Consider the following 20000-nt stretch of genomic DNA (forward strand, 5'->3'; position numbering starts at 1 on the left):
AGAGAGAGAGAGAGAGAGAGAGAGAGAGAAAGAAAGAAAGAAAGAAAGAAAGAAAGAAAGAAAGAAAGAAAGAAAGAAAGAAAGAAAGAAAGAAAATTGTCACGCACCATGGCCCCATCTGTGCGCTATGCTCTAGAACCCAATTATCAAGCTTCGGGCAAGGGGCTGGAAGTTGAGAATATACATGCAGAGACAGACCTTCCAACACGGGTACCAAAAAGCCCCTGTCTTTAATAGTGCTATGGAGGTTTAAATACTCTGCAGTTAATGGCCAAAGGGTGAAAAATCCCATCCTCCGATCCTCTAAGCTAGGCACAGCTTCTAGTAACTTCAATTAGTAGGTTCTAGACAGGGAAGAGCAGCTGAAGGCCAGGACTTAATTGGCCCCAACAGAAAATAAAGTATTTGTACTTAAATTCAAAAGCCTGTCATAGGGGGATGATTTACCATGTCAAGAAGCTTACCAGTAAGTGAAATGACTGGAAACTTCATGGTTGAAGGAAGAAAATGACTTCCAAGAGTAGATCTCAGTCCTTCACATGGACGCTGTGGTACATGAGATACATACAAAAGAGATGTGTTAGCATTGTTCAAAGACCAGTGAAAATCCTGTTATTTTAGTGCCTCTGTGTGTGTGTGTGTGCATGTGCGCACACATGCTCCTGTGATATGATAAGTGGAGTTCAAGGAGGGCCTGGACTGTTATAGAGAAATCTTATCTGGAAAACAAGCAAAAAACAAAGCAAGTAAACAAACAAAACCAAAAAAGCAAGGTCCTTGGGTAGTTTGGAGCATTTCATTTCCATTCAGTGTCAAATTTTATACTCAAGAAGCTAATGATCCAATTATTCACATTTTAATTACTCTATATTTCCAATTTCTAAGTATTTTGAAGACAGTTATTTAGAAATGTGTTGAGGGAGTGGAGGGGCTGCATCCCCAGCACCCGGTCGCCCACATGGCTTATGCCCTGAAATAATTACACGGAAACTATATGCATTTAAATACTGCCTGGCCCATTAGTTCCAGCCTTTTATTGGCTAGCTCTCACATATTGATCTAACCCATTTTTAATAATCATGGTAAACCCATGAGGTGGCTTACCTGGGAAGATCTGAAGTGGGAGAATCCTGGCGACTCCTTGACTCAACTTCTTTCTCCCAGCATTCTGTTCTGTTTACTTCGCCTACCTAATTTTATGTCCTATTAAAGGGCCAAGGTATCTCTTTATTTATCCAATGAAATTAACACAAAACAGAAGACTCTCCCCCATCATTTCCCCTTTTTCTGTTTAAACAAAAATGGCTTTAGCTTTAACATAGTAAAATTACATATAACAAAACAGTTATCAAGTAAAAATTACATTTACAATATTTATATCTTTTATCATAACTAAGGAAAAACTATAACTATAACTAACCATTTTTTAACTCCATCAAAGATTCCAGAAGGATATACTATTACCTAAGCAAACAAGAAGTCCAAAACTCTAGAAATGACAGAGACATCTCGTACCAAAAGTTCCTCTGTACCATTGGGCATCCATCTTTGGCCTACAAGCCCATAGTTTCCAGCAGACATTTTAATGAAGCAGGATTTCCCAAAGACAGTTCAGTCATTTTCTGCTGTGTCCTGTAGAATGTCTTGCAGACTCTTTCATGAATCAGGAACCCCGAAAGATCATCTCACCTTTAGGCAAGTTCAGCAGTCCTCTCTCTGTGGGTTCTTTTTGTCCAGTTTACGCATCAGTCCAGGCAAGAGCAGTTTCTTGCCCAAATGGCTAACCAACTCCATAAGGAGCCTCTTCGATGCCCATTGCCTTCTTGAAGTAGATTGGTGCTGCCAGGAGCAGACGTGTCTCATTGTCATGAAAAGCCCTAAGTTAATAAAATATTTTAAATCCCATATTCTATAGTCTTTGAAAGACTTGAAGAATGTCTATCTAACTGAAATATATCTCTATATATCTAGAAAATCTAAGTAACATGACTACAAGCTTGACTATTATCAATGATTATCCATCCTAATTATACATTACATTTTAAAATCAACTACACAATCACAATACCTTATTTAAAATCAGAAATATATATATACATATAACAAAATTGACCTTAAAATCCATACCAATGCAAATTATTCATACCTATATCAGAAATGTAAATATATTCATAAAATTTATATGAAGAGAACACATGATAATAATAAAACTATCTCAAGAGTACATATATAAGTAAGCACGACATCTATAAAACTTACTGTGTGTCATTATGTGGTGATTACAAGCAAAACCTGGAAATCCACAGTTGTAGACAAATGAAACTATAACAATGATATTTTACAGAGCAAAACTGTTAGAATAGGAAAAAGTATTAAAAATTAAAATCTGATAGTGGTGGTTGCTCACACCTTTAATCCCAACATTTGAAATACAGAATCAAGAGGACCTCTATGAATTCAAGACCAGCCTGTTCTACTAAGCAAATTCCAGCAACTCAAGGCAACAAAAAGAAACCATCTCAGAAAAAAAAAAAAAAAAGGGAAAAAATAATTCAAAAGTAACCTATTGCCAAATTTGCCTAAGTTCATTTCAAGTATGTCTTTGGGTTACCTTAACTTTATCAAACAAAATAGGATAAAGAGTGAACTTAAGCTGCAACTAATTTCTTTTTCACAAACATTTTTTGAATATTATGTTTAAGATACTGAACTTATACACACAAGAAAAGCCTATAGATAATAAAAACTCTGTCAGAAATCTCATTGCTAAGTTTTACACAGGGATGACTTAATCATGAGAATTTAATATACTAATTGCTAAATATAAAACTATCAATAGAGGGCTCTCTGGAATATTCATATTTATCAAAAATAAATTTCATTTTTAAAGACAGGTTCACAATTTGTCTGACATAATTTAAAATGGAAATCTAGGAGATTCAACTCAAGTACCAGGTAAAACTTCTCTTTGAGGTACTAACAGCCATCAGTTTTCCTAAAACAGTCATTATGCTTTTTTATTGAATACTTAATGATAATCAAATTAATAAAGTATTATTTATTTTAAGTTTTTTTAATCAAATAAGAAAATATTAATTAATTTTTATGTAAATAAACCTTTAAACTGTTGTAATGAGTCACACCATTTCTTTGTGCAATAATGCCAGCTTTCCACAAACAGAAGCACAGCTTAAAAACAATTTATCAAGGTATCACCATAGTAGTTCCTCGATGAGGTTTGCCACTGGTCTTTGAGGAAGACGGATATCTTCTTGTATTTTTATAAGCTGGAGAGGAAGACACAAGAGAGGGAAAGAAAAAATGACAAATATCTTTCCCTCCTCATGGGACCACATAACATCAAAATAAAGGTTTTTCCTGAGGACTTTGCTGAACCAAATATACATACAAAAGATCATTTCTCCATATATAGTAACACGAGAAACTAAAGCATTTTTGGCAGGATATCAGTCACTCGCAAGACACTGTAATGTGAGAATATTCAACTGTCAAAAAAAAAAAAAAAAAACAGCCAAATGACACAATTCAGCACACAGCTACTATATGCATATGTTCTTACTACAACAGAGGAAAGGATGTGTAAACTCATGCAAATGCTTCTCATTTCCATTTTCAGTATGCACACATTTCACAAACACTATCTTTGACTTACAAATAATCTAGAACTGAGGAGAACTGGACCTATGGTTTGCTCTGTTCTTCCCGTTGTTTGTGTGTTAGTTAACACTTTCATGTAAAGGACAGCAGGGACGGGGGTGGGGGAGAGAAAGGGAGGGAGTTGAAAGAAGAGAGAGACAAGAGACAGAGATGAGACAGATCGTGAATTTAAAATGGGGTGTTATATAGGAGGGTTAGGAGGGAAGAAAGGAAGCCGAAAATATAATTCAATTATAAGCTCAAAACCAGAAAACTGTCAAATGTCTTTTTCACAGAATACATGGTATTGGAATATGTATATCTACATCGTATTATGACCATTGTAAGAGAGTTGCAGTGTCTGATTATTATTTTTCTTAGCCCTTTAAATATATATATATTTATATGTAATATACGTGTATGAATCTTGATAGATTTTAGGTAGATAAATAGATCAAATCTCTATTCCCAGTGATAAAAATCTTCCAAAAAGATCGTTACATATTTGTTTTTGTATCCTTTCACTATTTAAAGTCAGTCTACTGAATACAGGGACAAAATAATAAAATTCATTTTGCTGTGCAATAGGTATTTATACATTGAAAATAATCACTTTACATTGAGATGTCCTGAAATTTGATACTTTTAGATGACCTTCCTCTCATTCAATAAACAGTGATTGGGAAGTGACAAAGCTTATCTCTGCAGCTAAAGGTTTTTTGTGTGGAGCAAGGATGACAGTGCTCATAATAAAGCTTGGAGAAGTGTTATATCATTTCAATCATGAGTTCACTAATGATAGATTTTAAAAGCAAACTGTTAAGATTTATGAAGCCTAAATGCCTTAAAATGTATTAAGATTAATAAGTACTTCTTAATTAAAGGATTTAAACAGTGTTTGCGTGTGATTATAACATTTAAACACATGGGAAAAGATATTGAGGAGAGTAAGTTAATAATTTTCTTTACATTAAATTTTAATAAAAATGTGCATAAATGGTAAGGTGCGTTGTTGAAATATGAGCGGCGGGGCTTCGTCCCCAGCACCCAGGCCGCCTGCTAGCTCATGCCCGAAATAACAACACACAAATTGTATTCTTTTAAACACTGCTTGCCCATTATATCTAGCCTCTTCTCGGCTAACTCTCGCACCTGGACTAGCCCATTTCTAATAATGTGTGTAAGCACCCCAAGGTGAGCTTACCGGGAAGATTCTAGTCTACGTCCATCCTGAGTCGGAGCTTCATCGCATGTGTCTCTGAGCGCAGAGCTATCACATCTACCCGGGAGAGCTGAGCATGGCTTCTCTGCTCCAGAGCAGAGCTGTCGAGTCTCTCCGGGAGCAAAGCAGAGTCTGAGCTCACTTCCTCTTCCTCCCAGCATCCTGTTCTGTTTACTCCTCCCACCTATGTTTTAACCTATCTGGACAAGCAGTTTCTTTATTTAATTAACCAATGACCTTCCTCCATCAGTGCATAATGATATTTTCATAAAATACACATTTCAGAAAGGATGTCCTGAAAATTAGATAACACCTCAGATAGCAGAGAATACATCACAGCTCAATCAGAAATATGATTGTCAAATTCTTAAATTTCATGTCAATTTTTCAAGTAATAGATTATGTCAATTTTGATATTCTATTATCATTAAAGTGTCTGCAATCAAATTTTAGCAATAAGAAAAAAATAAATACTTTACCAAACATATACAAGTGTTCAGTAGTTAAACCTTATTTAACCAACTCTTAGTTATTATATATTAATAAAGACTGTATAATTAATTCTGGTTTGTATTCTTTCAATTTCTGTCACATGTGTATCCTCTAAGTATGCTTATTTTCAGAATAAATTCAATTATCTTTTGATATAGAATTTTACTCGTCTCATTTATTAGCAAATGCATACTACTAGAGGATTTTTCCTATCTTTTTGGACTAGCTTAGCGCATGTATATACAATGGCAACCTTACTAGGAGTCTTTGTCTTATTTTATTAATCCAACATAAGATTCATCAGAGCATATTAAATAAGGATTGGAGTTTTTTCTCCAGGTAAACTGGGGCCTTTATTACTACTGAGCTATAAGTGAAATGGATGCAGCAATTGTCATAGAATATTCACTAAATTTCTGTTTAGTAAAGAAAAATAAAATTTCAAAGTCAATAATTACTCAAAACAATAACATTTTTATTCTTTACAAGTTAAAATACATAGGAGCATATCAAATATTAGAATAACTTGGTTTTAGGTAAAGCACAGCAAAAAATTTTTTCCATGGGGGCTCAAGACAGGCATTCTATGTGTAACAGTCCTATCTGTCCAGGAACTAACTCTATAGACCTGGATGGCCTCGAACTCACAGAGATCCACCTATTTCTGCCTCTCAAGTGCTGAGATTAAAGGCGTGAGCCACCACCACCCAGTAAGATATGTTTTATAAAAAGATTCTTAATTGGGGAAATATAGTACTCAATGCTATTATATTTTCATATTTTATGTTATGTCTTTAAGGTTTAACCTAAGACTGTTGTCAACAAAACAGATAAATTATATAGAGGAAAGTCCAAGAAATAATGATCATCCTATTTTTAAAATGAACAATCACATTTGAGATGATACTTTAGAAATAATAGTTATATTTTCATTATGAGGAGAAACCATCTTTAAAAAAATACATCATATTCTCTTAATTCTATGGTGTCCTTTCATGAACTTAATTCATATCTTTATTCTTATGCCTTGTATAAGAATAGCTTTGGTATTTTATTTATACTGTTAATGCAGGTCAGCTTCTAGTACAAATTCTTTCTTTTTTTTTTTTAGATTTATTTATTTATTATGTACACAGTGTTCTGTCTGTCTATATGCTTGCTGGCCAGAAGATGGCACTAGATCTCACTACAGATGGCTGTGTGCCACCACGTGGTTGCTGGGAATTGAACTCAGGACCTCTGGAAGAGCAGTCAGTGCTCTCAACCTCTGAGCCATCTCTCCAGCCCCTCTAGTACAAATTCTATGAATCATTCTAAGGTCAAGAGAATTCTAGGTGACAAAAAATGTCGACCTGTAAATGGTGAGTGTGCCTCGAATGTGAACTTTCCCCCTCAGCTCTACAGTCTACAAAGGGCTCTCTCTGTTCAGTCTTTTCATATTTCTTTATATACTTAAGAAGAATTTAATGAATTGATAAAGCAAACCATTTGATTAAGGCATATCTTAAGAAAAATGCTACATGACATCTAGATATGCTTATGGTACAGTTGCAATAAAACTTATTCTTCTGGATCTTAGAGGTCTTGTGGGTTAGAAGCCAGTGTCATACATACTCAGAAAGTGCACCGCTATGGAATTTATCAGCAACATTTTTTCAGGACAATACTCTGACTAATAAAGAAAATGGAACCATGTGACAGAAGTTTCGGGGTTTCAGTTTGTGGGTAAGAGGTCAAATTCAATAATTAATTAAGAAATGGAAGCTAAAGCACTCAATGATTAATTACGTTTGAGGACTTAAAGCACTCTAAGGTAGTGTAATTTAATTTATTTTGCCTTGATTAATTTACTGAAAATGAGAATTCTATTCACAAGTAGAGTAAAACAGCAAGAAGAGATGTGGGATTGGAAAACAGTAGTAAAAATGAACAGAGGATGAAAGCATCAAGCACAATGTATATATTTATTTATGTAGAAACTTTTACTATTCTGATGAATAAGTGGACAAAAACTTGAGTAGTTTGATTAAAACTGAGTGCCATGCTGCATTCAGAGTGAGGCTGGTATTACAAAGCGTATGTGGGTTTAAATGACTGAAGTAATGTTTCGCTGAGGTTTGAGTGGTATCTTGGGCAGTGTAAAATAAGACAAGACTGTGATTAAATAAAACATGTTAATGTTTTATGCTTTTTATCAACTTCTGAAAAGAATGAGCATAGAAGGCCAATACAATAATGTCTATGAAGGCAGACATGTTCCCTTATGATGATATGAAATATACTTTTTAATTAGTTTAATAAAATGGTAGACCTCCCAAAGCCAAATATGAGTGCTTATCTAGTGTTCAATGTCTGGTAAAAGCAGTGAGAGTTTATGAATTCTATGTTTGTTAAGCAGTAAAAATATATTATATAAAGACTTTGCATGGACACACACACGTATTTAAAAGCCGAAATATTTTGAGGAGCCTGGATTTCTTTATTTTTTTTATTCATTTTACACTCCAACCACAGCTCTCCTTCAGACCCCTCCTCCTGCTCTCCCTGCCCCGCCTTCCCCAGCTCACACCCCATCCACTCCTCCCAAAGGGTAAGGCCTCCCATGGGGAGTCAACAACAAAGCCTTGCACATTAAGTTGAGCAGGACCAAGTCCTGACCCCCTGAGTCAAGGCTCAGTGAGGCATCTAATACAGGTAATAGGCTCCAAAGGCTAGCTTATGCCCTAGCGGTAGAACCTGGTTATGCTGACCAGTGACCTCTCATACAGACCAAGCTACACTGCCACTCACATGCAGAGGTCCTTGTTCTGTCCCACGCAGGCGCCATAGCTGCCAGCCGTGAGCTCCCATAGCTTGGTTCTGTTGTCTTTACAGAATTCCCCATCATGATTTTAAATCCCCTTACTCATATAATCCTTCTTTCTCTCTTCAACAGGATTCCCACAGCTTGTCTTGTTGATTAGCCATGGATCTCTGTATCTGATTCCATCAGGATGGGGACTGGAGAGGCCTTGAGTGCCAGCTACTCTTCTTCAGGTCCTGAGTTAAATTCTCATCAACCACATGGTGGCTCACAACTGTCAATGAGATCTGGTGCCCTCTTCTGCTGTACGGGAGCACATGCAAGCAGAACACTGTACATAATAAATACTCCTTTTTTTTTTTTAAGAGACTGCATTTAAAAAAAAAATGTTTAAAATTGTATGGGAGTCTGTTTTTCAATCTCTCTCCTTTCAGATTGCATTATTCCATAACACTATTTTATGTGTGTTTCTTATTTTCTTTCATTCCTTATGTTCTATTCTTAGTCTCTTTTACCTACCTCTCCTTTAATATCTTCATCGAAAGCCTTCTTCATGTCTTCTTATTTTGATTCATTATTACTGGCTCACATCAAGCTTGAGATCTAAGGAATTGGTTTTCTCTTACCAATAAATGTTCAAAACGATAAATTACTTCTTGAAGTAATTATTTCATTCATTTTAATGAATTTTGTACAGTTAACTTAGTAAGCAGACAGGACTTATTAAATTATCAGTGTCTACATAGGCATTAAAATTTTGTCAACATTCTCTTGTATTCTCATAGAAGTAAATTTGTAGAGTAATAATGAAAAGAAAGGAAACATCAGAATGAGAGTATTATTTTTAAATATTTACAAATTGCAAGACAGTTGATTGACACAAATTTTATATAAATGCCACAAAACAGTTCATCAACTTTCATTTCCTTCAGCTATGTAGTATTTATTATGAAATAACCGCAATGATAATCAGATTCAAATGACTTCTCTAATGAACGTTTTGTATCTGCTTATTTATACCCTAGAAGTTTTTATATCCTTTTGCTCAGCTTCTGTGATCAGCAGACAAACACCACTATGCTGTAATCAAGTAGCATAAATGAGAATCACGGGAAAGAAGACTCTTATCTTGAAAGAGCCATGGAATAAGAACAGGAGCACACAAGGAAGGGCTGTACTCTTTATCATTTTTACTAAAGGGCTGGTCAATATAGTCTTCAATACTTAATTAATTAGAACTTATCCTATTATTTTTATCTTTCTTGAAATCATGTAGATTGTACTAAAATTTTTAAACATGCATTGCAATTTATAAGAATATGTCTGTAGTGTCCAAATCATTTCTCATGTATATCCCTGATGCCAAGCAATGCTTTTCACTAGATTTCTCCTGAAATGCTTCTAAACGTGTAGTAGCTTTTAATCAATCTCCTTTTTACTTGTGTTTTTTCTACTTTACAACTCCCATTTACTATAAATAATGCCTTGCAGGCCATCAACTTTTATGCTTTTGTTTGTTTAAAAGTTTGAATAAATCTAATTATTGAATGCTTTCCCCAGAATTTGTGGAATTTGTGGATGTTTTCTGATTTCTGTTTTTTTTATTTGTTTATACATCAAATTGATAGAAACTTTTTTTAGGACATAAGTGTCCTTCACTTGTCCTTCAATAGGATTTATATGTAACAAGCTATTCTAGGAAAGGAAGAATAACATTATCAGTATTAATTAATGTTAATGTGCACATGTGCTATTACTGCTTGGGGATGAATAAATTGTGAAAATGTGCTTCAATTAAAAATGTAAATATATGAACTTATTCAATATTTTACATATATAAAAATAAAATTAGAGAGAAGACATATGGAAATATTTAGACTAGTACATGTTTCTAATAACCATAACTAATTCACATTCATTTGTAGAGTATAAAACTTGACACAGGCCTTTCAGATCTGATAAAACCAATAGCTATGAAATTATCTTTGCTTTGTACAATCTAAAATATATCTCCACATATCAAAATCCATAAGTTTGAAAAGGAAACAAAACAGGAATAAAGGAAAAGCTGCCAATATTTCAAACACATAGAAGCAGATCAACATTTTGACTAATTCAGTCTTTAGAAAATATCAGATATTTTTGTCTCCAAAAATATAATCATATTTCATTTTTATATTTGTATTACATCACAATTTTATTCTATGAAGATTTCTGATGCTAAATCCATTTTCATATAGCTTCTTCCATCTCATTTTCATTTTCTTCTCTGTTCAGCTAAGATTTGTATAAATGTTTTCAAGATTCCCATTCTTTGACACAATCTATATACAACACATTTACCTCATTGGCATTTTATAACATTTACCTGGTATAGTATCCTTCTAAAATTCATCTAAAGTAGTTACTAGAGAAAATTTTACACTGTGAGACAAAGGTCACATAACTTCCTAACGTAACATAACTTCACATAACAACTATATTTGTATAAGTACATTTTCTCCAAGTTGATTTAAGTGTGTTCTACATGAAATTGTTTTCCCAAGTAAGTTCATTGTCCAAATTTTAATCAACTGAACTTCTATATTTAAAAAGAAAGTACACACTACAACATCTCAGATATATATCTCCATTAATTTTGATTCATTTTCAACTTCATTTTTCTTTTATTGACAGTAAATGCTTTTCTCATACAGTACATGCTGGTTTTAAATTCTTCATCATTAAATTCTTCTTCCTCTGTCCCTCCTCATTTTTCCCACCTCCCCTCCCCTACAGGTCTATTTCCTTTCTAACTCTCATTAGAAAAGACCAGGCATCTAAGAGATAACAATCAAACATGACAAAATAAGATATAAGATTAAACAGAAACTATCAAGTGTCCATTGACTGAAAATTAAGAAAGAACATAGTTACATATGCTAAATTGAACACTGCCACACTCTAAATGAAATCCTACTATTTTCAGCAATGAGATAGAACTGATGATCTTTCTGTCAATTGCAATGAACAGACACACAAAAATAGAAGTATTACATGATATTATAAAGGCTAAAACAAACAGATCTTTTGGAAGTTTTAATGAACATAGTTTTTAGCAGAACCTGAGAATATTAGGGATGATTGATATAGTTTTGACTAAAATAACCTTGTTACATAAAAGTAAGATCTTTTGATGTAGGCTTGCACTGAATACAAGTTTTAAATAAGCAATTATTGTACATTTCAAAAGCTAGAATCAAGTATTTTGAGAGTTGGATCATGAATGTTTGAGGTTACATACATTTAAGGTTATTCTTTCATATAAGCTGAAAAATATAGAAATGTTTATGAGTTAGTTGTGGTAGTATACACCTTTAATCCCAGCACATAGGAGGAGAGTTATTATATCATTGAGTTCCATCTAGTCAGTGTCCCAGTGTAATACCCAGTCTAAAAACAACAGCAAAATAAAAACCAACAAAACTAATATTTTGTTCTTTAAAATAATATTTATCCTATGGTGTGAGAGGTCCTTCTTTCTGTGTTGCTTTTCTTGGTCAATGAATAAAGAAACTTTTTTGATTCTTTTTAAAAAAACAAATCATGAGCTACAAACTATTTTGTAAAATTATGATCTCAATTTCGGGCAGAGAAACTTCTCTCTGCAATTAATTTATTAACTCAAATCTTCTTGGCATGTGGGAAACAAGTCTTTTTTTGTCAAAGTGCAGTACTTTATTTTTCCTTCATTTTTTTCATAGAATACATTTTGATCATGTTTCTTAACGTCCACCCACTTTTTTCAGAAACTTTTCACTTTCCATTTGGAAGGCTCAGCTCTCTAGGCCCTTGCCCTTGGAAGAACAGCATGGTGCCCCATCCCTACCCACCAAGCCACTGAGACATTGAGCAGCATCCATATACCCACTACCATGCTCCACCACAATTGTGACCCCAGAGCCTTGGCCCAGAATGCACCTGGAGAGGTAAGCATCTGGTTTTTCATTGGGAGGGCTCAGCTTTCTGGGCCATGATCTTGGAAAAGCTAGATAACAAGAAGAACCATAAGAGAGATATACATGGGTCCTCCTGGGAAGGGGAAAGAGACCAAACCTCCTGAGAAAGATAGAAGGTGGGGGCAGAAGGGAAGGGAGGAAAAGAACATGAAAAAATGGGATGCTCAAGAAGGGCAAAAGACAGTGGAGAGAGAAAAGAAAGATATATCTTGACAGGGAGAGCCAATAAAGGGCGAATAAGAAAAATAGCACTAGGGAATTTCCCAGGAATCCATAATTATGACCCCAGCTAAGATTCTAAGCAACAACAGAGAGGATGTCTAAACTGGTCTTCCCCTGTAATCATACTGATGACTACCTTAACTGTCATCATAGAACCTTCAACCAGCAACTGATTGAAGCAGATACAGTAATCTACAGCAAATTACTAGCCCTAACTCCCTGAGATTAGCCCAAGAGAGAAAGGAGTGATAATATGAGCAATGGGGTCAAGACCATGATAGTGATACTCACAGAAACAGCTGATCTGAGCTAGGGAGAGCTCAATGACTCTAGACTGATAGCCGCGCAACCTTCATAGGATCAAACTATGGCCACTGAATGTGGGAAACAATTGTGAGGCTTGGGCAGCCTCTGGTGCCACTAACAGTGGAGCCAGGATTTATTATTTTTGTTTGAACTGGCATATAGGATCACATATTCTTGCTCAGAATAGTTATAAGGGAGGGCCTTGGCCTTGCCTCTAAGTGAAGTGTTAGACTTTGTTAAATCCCAATGAGAAGCCTTACCTTTTCTTAGGAGTGTATGGGGTGAGGTGTTGGGGAGGGTAGACTTGGAGGAGTTGGAAGTTGGTGAAAAAGTGGGAACAAGGATAGTTATGTAAAATGAGGAAAGACTGTATTAAAAAAACTCTTAATTAACAAAAGAAAAATGATAAAAGATTTATTATCATTTTTATCCAAAGAACCAATCGAGTTTCTTCTGAATTGTTTTCTCTTTTTAAATATAAATATTGATTAAGAGAATGATGCAGTATTGCTAAGATCATAATAAAGCATTCAAAATGTTTCATCAGCATTTCTGAAAAAACTTAAGAATTCATTAACGATCATATGAGGGTCTAGTGTTATTTAATGTTGAGTCATCCATTTTTCACTTGAAAAAGCAGAGGTTAACAAGAAAGAAAAATATGTTTTAGAGACCAAATAAGTACTCCATAAGAATTTTGAGACTTAAAAATAGTTTACTAGATAAAAAAAAAGAGAAGGGGAAAAGGTAAGTCATTATCCTTAGCAGATCACTGATTTGTAGGAATGATTAGAGTGATCTTTCTGTACTGATTTATATTTATAAAGATTTAATTGGTGTGAGTCAAACTCTACATGGTTTTATTTATTCTCCTTTACTTTTACTGCAATAAAATGGATAAGGTCTGAATATTGCCTTACATTTAATTTAGTATGCATTATCAGTCAACACTATTTTTCCTTCATTTGTAAACTTTATGTGTTACCAGAATGCAAAGCAATCTTCATAGGAAAAAATGAATTGGAGGTATTTTGAATAAATCTAATGTTTATTGTAGTATCTCTAGTTCCTTTTGTCCCATGGTCTCTTATTTATTTTCTTTAAAAGAAAAACAAATTCACAATCAAGAAAATGTACAAAAAAATGTATTTTGTCATACTGAAATAATTTCCAACATAAAAAAATTATATAATATAAGCTTCAAATGAAGAATGAAACTCATAAAGAGACTCAGATGGAGTCTGATTTACTCTGATGAATTTTTAATACCTTGTTATAAGGCTTACAAGAAAGGCAGAGGCTTTCTGCAGAGACTGATAAAGCTACAGGACACAAGGTAAATGCCAAGTCCTTTGCCATGAAGGATAATTAGTTTCTGAATCTTCACCTTGCTGTTTTCTGATACTGTATCAGAATCCATGACGGGTAAGGACAGAAATACAGAAGGCAGTAATGAAAAATCATTCTCTGTTTTGGAAAATTTCACTTTCGTATTATTGGCTGATTCTGTACTGAACTCATTCACAAACTATATTTAAGAAAAAAAAAACTCTTAATAAGTCAGTGGTTGAAATAAGCCAAGAAAAAACTGATGTCCAGAGAGGAAGCAAATTAAAATGTAGACAAAGACAAACGATGCTTTTCTGCTGGAAGAGAAAATACTATGAACATACAGGAGCAAAGTGTCTTTGTGTGATAAAGAGGAGGGAATAAATGAAGTCAGGTCTAACGACAAAATGATATTGGTCACTCTCCTGTGTGGGAAATACCCAAATGCTAGTTGATAAACTATGCAGTCTCTGCTATTTTCTTAGGATTTACTTTGCAAGCTAGCTAAGATATTCCTAGATTCCTTAGAGGATTTCATTATTAAGAAATTGTCTTTTTCTAACTAAAAGAGGTAAGAAATAAAAGAAGAGCAAAAATATTGATGGAAGAAACTTGACTCATTATTTTCCTCACTTTAAACATTAATTAATTGATTAATTAATAAGAAACACATGCTTTCCTCCCTTGAACTGTAATATCTTGTTCCTGTAACTAGCCTATTTATTAATTTATTAAATTGACTCTCTAATACTGTTTGCTAAATTTTTATTTTACATGTACATATGTGAATTGTAAAGTGATAAATTCTATCTTTGTGATGTGAATTCAAGAGTATGAGAAGTTTATTCATACCAAAACATATGGTATTGTCTTGACTAATGCTATAATATTACAGTAGTAAATACAGGCTAGAATCAGATCAAGAACTACCAAGGTTATAAAGCAAGTATCTTTTTTTAGCCTCAAGCTAAATGAGATAATATTTCAATATGTAGATTGGACAAAGACTGTGTGCAATCACTACAAAGACCAGAAAGGAATTCTGGGGCTATAGAAAGCTTCAAGTTTACACACTTTCAAATTCACTAATCTTAGTGCTGATTGGACAGTATTTTGGTTCATTGAAGGACAAAGGTTCATTGTTTCAAAAATCTAAATTCAAATCAACAGATTTATTGAAAATATACAGAATATTTAAAATATAATCTTGAATCTTTATTATTATAAATGCCATATAACCAAGCTCTGAGTTACCTGTAAAGAACTGAAGATTAATCAAAGGACATCGTTATGTTGAGAGAAAAATACACTTACTTAAAACTGCATAGAAATTAGAGGAAATTAAAAGGGAGGTGAAACAAGCAATATTACTTGAATAAAAATTGTCAAAAATCATAATTTCAGCTCACTCAAATAGAATTGCAAGGGTGATTTTTTTGAAGTTAACTAGTTTAGATTTAAAAAGAAGTTGCCATAATTTGGATATATCTAGTATTATAGAAGAGGAATAAAATCAAAGTCATTTAGTGATAAATAATCATGCTATTACTCATTTATGGTAACAAATAACACACATCAGGAAGTAGTGTTAAATACACACAAAATCTATTATTTCTTTATCACACTGTCTTGTCCATTATAGCACAAAATGTCTTAAAGATTGATATTGTTAACTCTTTACTTTTTGTCTCCTTATCATGACTGTGTTACTGGAGCTTTTAATTTTACATATTAAATTTATAACATGTTAAATTCTAAAATGTTTTTCTGAGTTTCTTTGTAAGTGGAAACTGTCAAATCTCCACATCCAGACTGTCCAAGCTGATAGTATGGAGGTTTTGAATAATCCAATTCAATAATATAAATTATACTGAATTTATTCATACAATATAATTTTGTATATTATATTTTCCATATTGTAATTTGATTCTTAATGAATTTTCTTCATTTTTAATAATTTCTTCATAGATAGTTGTTATATATATAACAAACATAATTCATTCTTCTTTGATTTGTGAACATTTAATGTGTTTTTTTTTTTTTGCGGTCTTCATTAGTCAAGATGTTAGGCAGAATGCTTACATAAAGTGATAAAAGTGACATGTGAATACGTTTTTTAACCAGAGCAGACTCTTGCTTCTAATCACTAATTATGAAGTTAGTTAAAAGATTATTGCAGATGTTCTCTGGATTTAAGTTTCCCTATGGCAAACTAAATATCAAAAGCTTGACTTATTAAAATTCAAGGTATTTATATGTCACACAATGAAAATAAACCAGTATAGTATTATGAGTTTTTCTTTTGGTGACTTTTTTGTTTGCATGTTTTAGCCTTGTTTTTCACAGCCCTAGTTTCACAGAGAATTCTATACACTAAAACAAATTCAAGAAAGAGGCAGACCTCATTGCTACACAAAAGTAATGAAACCACCCAGTTGTCTTCACAAAATCAAGGTTACATTACTATTAGAGTTATTTTACTTTCCTTCTACTGTTGCTTCATCTTCCAGTTTTGCTGTTGGTAGTCAGCATCCAATAACAGCAATTGTGCTGTCTGGCTCTTGAATTAGAGTTCTAACTTCATTTCTTTATCTATTTCTCTAAGCCTATTAACTTGTTATCCATTAAAGTTTAAAGGTATGTGACTTTACCAATATATTGATAAGAAATAAAATCTATGTATATTTTATATGTGTATTGGTAAGAAATAAAATATATGTATATACATTTTATATGTATATACAATGTAAATATATATGACAGCATTGATAGTCTATTTATTTATATCATTTATTTATTTATATTATTTATTTGGTTGCTTAGTTAGTTAGTTTTACCTCCCACTCATCCCCCTGCCCTCTCTTCTCTTTCCTTCCCTACTCACCCCTCCCATCCATGTCACACAATGGTTAAGGGCTCCCATGAAGAGTCAACAAAGTCTGGCAGATTAAGTTGGGGCAGGAACAAGCCCACTAACCCCTGCATTAAGGCTGACCACTACATCCCACGAAAGGGAATGTGCTCCAACAAGTTAGATCATGCACCAGTGATAGTGCTCATGCCAGGGTCACTCAGATAGTACAAGCTTCACCACTGTCCCCCATATATAGAGGGCTTAGCAGCTGTCGGTCTAGAGTCCTCGAGTTTCCACGAGCTTGTTTCAGCTGTCTCTGGAGATTTCTCTATCATGATCTTTACCTCCTCCATTGCTGATATATTCTCTCCTCCCTCTCTTCCTTTCCATTCACGGAGCTCATTCTGTTGCTTGGTTGCAGATTTCTGCATTTGGTTCTCTCGGTTACTGGATGAAGGTTAATGGCAATAACTGGAATATTCATCAATCTGATTACAGGGGAAAGCCAGCTCAGACACCCTTTCCACTGTTGCTTGGAGTATTAACTGGGGTCATCTTTGTGGATTTTTGAAAATTTCCCTAGCACCAGGTCTTGTGTGCAAGAATCATAATGAACTGTTTGTAATAAATGTGATTAAGAGTGTAACATAAAATAAAATGGTATGTGTATTTACTGGGATTCTTGTCTGAAATATACTAAGAATTATGTGCTAAATGGCTTTATTATTATATTGTGGAAATTATAGACTTGATATAGCATAACTATAACATAACAACTACATGTTAGTCCATTAGGACTTCATAGAATATGAGATCACTTAATAAGTAGGATATGCATAAGCAGAGTTTTCTGAGGTCAGTCCTAGTCTTTTATCCATCTTTTATAATAAAAATATGGATTTATGTATCTTATTGATATTTTACAAGTAAAAGAATAGATTAAAAAGCTGTTATATTGATGAATCCAGCCAATTCAACAATGACAAAATTTCTGTTTGTAAACAAGACCTTAGGTGTGTTTTAAATGCTACCAGTAAACGTTAAATCTCTGTCTAGAGATTGAAGGAGATTACAGTCAAACACTGTAGTACGAGTGTTTTACTCCCATGATTTAAAAAATATATTTATTATGAAAGTAAATTGAAGATATTGCATTATCTACTGTAGGAATATGATACTGAGTAAATTTCAGTGATTTTGCTGCTCATGTTAGATTTTAATTTCCATCTTCCCAATATCCAGGAATAAGACCAACAAATTCCTTAAAAATAGCTCATAATTTAAAATATAAAGTTAGACGAAGGCTCCCAATATTGGACAGATCTGTAATATTAAATAGTTTTTGATAGCTACTAACAGTTTAGACTAAATCTTCAAATAATCTTCAGTTTCATTTTCTGTTCCTGTCTTAGTATAAAAACATTCACATATAGTTGTTAGAAAGCATGGCATATTGTACATAAATGCTATAATAATGCACTTGACTGATCATGTATAAATTCACAGAGCTTATTAATATCACTTTCTTGCACTGGATTCCTTTTCTTCTAATGCTATTAAACTTTTTTCTCTTTTCATTTGCCTAAATAGTACTTAATGATTTTTACTGTGGGTATTATATCTGCATTTTTATATTTTTTCTAGAGATTTAACATTCAGAACTAACTACAGAATGCAGAAAACATTTTATACTAAAGTTCCCATATGTAGCTTAGCTTAGTATGTAACTGACAGAAATGCTAAATATATTCAGTGTCAAATATATTGATTAAAAGTTTAAATTCCATTTAACTATCATTCGACAACTGCATGATAATATTTTAGATACAGGGAACTGTAATTAAGTACTATGGTCAAGACCCAATATATAAAGGGGGGCAATGCTTCTTCAACTTCTGTCATTGTCTTTAATTTGAAAAAGTTCAATTTGAATTTTTAGTGACCCTGGATTGTTTTTGACATCTTGAAAGCATTACTTGAGTATTTATCTATGCTAATATAACAAGTCAACTAAATTAAGTATAAATGACAGTATTTGGTTTGAACTGGCATTGTCCTACTTAAGGAGTAGTAGGTCACTATTGATGTAGTCTAATCATACCATTAGAAAGCAGAAAGCATCCGACACAAATGGTCAACTAATGAAGCAATTATAATTGGTAGCACATATTCAAAATATTTTAAGGAAAATTCTAATATTAAGGCAAGATTTCATAAAAATTAAAAATATTTGTAAGAGATAATATTCCTGTATTGAAGGAAAAATTGAAATAAAATTGATTGTATCCAGTGAAGGTCTATAGTCATAACTTAGTACTTGATTAAAAAAAATTCTATGTTTCCTCTAAAACTTATCATTGATCAGTTATATGTTCTAGTTGGAAATGTTCCCTTGTGAGGAAATGCAGAACTGAACAACATTTCTTCACTATTGAATCATACATGAGTATGTTAACTCATCTTTTTGTAGACTATACCATGACACTGCACCATAAATTTCATTGGTATTTTAAACATCTTAACATGTAGTCTATACTACTGCAGGGATACTTTTTCTTTAAAATTATGATAGTGTTATGATATCAACTGAAAATTTAATGTAATGTCTAAATTTCAGACTTTTCAAGCAACAAATGTTAATATGATGAAAGAATATTTGCTAGCCAGAACAGTATAAATATTTTTGACTAATTTAATAATATTGTAACATTAAAGATAATGATTTCAGTAACATGAATAATTGTTTACAAAATTATAGGAGGAGGGTTCATGTGTTTGTCCCAGCACCCAGAACCAAAATAATCACACAGAAACTGTATTAATTAAATTACTGCTTGGCCCCTTACCACTATCTTTATATTGGCTAATTTCTTACATATTAATTTGAACCATTATTTATTAATCTGTATATCACCATGAGGTCGTGGCCTACCAGCAAAGTTTTAGCATGTCTATCTCCGGCTGTGGCTCCATAACATCTCCTGACTCTGCCCTTCTTTCTCCCAGCAATCAGTCCAGTCCTCCCCACCTAGCTAAGTCCTACCCTATCAACAGACAAAGGCAGTTTTTTATTCATTCATTAATGGTAATCACAGCACACAGAAAGGACTCCCACAT

At 33.3% G+C, this 20000-nt stretch overlaps 1 pseudogene; it reads left to right on the forward strand.

Moving 5' to 3' along the window:
• The first annotated feature begins 108 nt into the window (after positions 1 to 108).
• The window catches only part of LOC126514444 (ribose-phosphate pyrophosphokinase 1-like), an 82115-nt pseudogene continuing 62223 nt past the window's right edge, over positions 109 to 20000 (forward strand).

The sequence above is a fragment of the Alexandromys fortis genome, unplaced genomic scaffold, assembly GCF_014885135.2.
Source record: "Alexandromys fortis isolate MF-2015 unplaced genomic scaffold, M_Fortis_MF-2015_v1.1 scaffold_129, whole genome shotgun sequence".
NCBI lineage: Eukaryota > Metazoa > Chordata > Mammalia > Rodentia > Cricetidae > Alexandromys > Alexandromys fortis.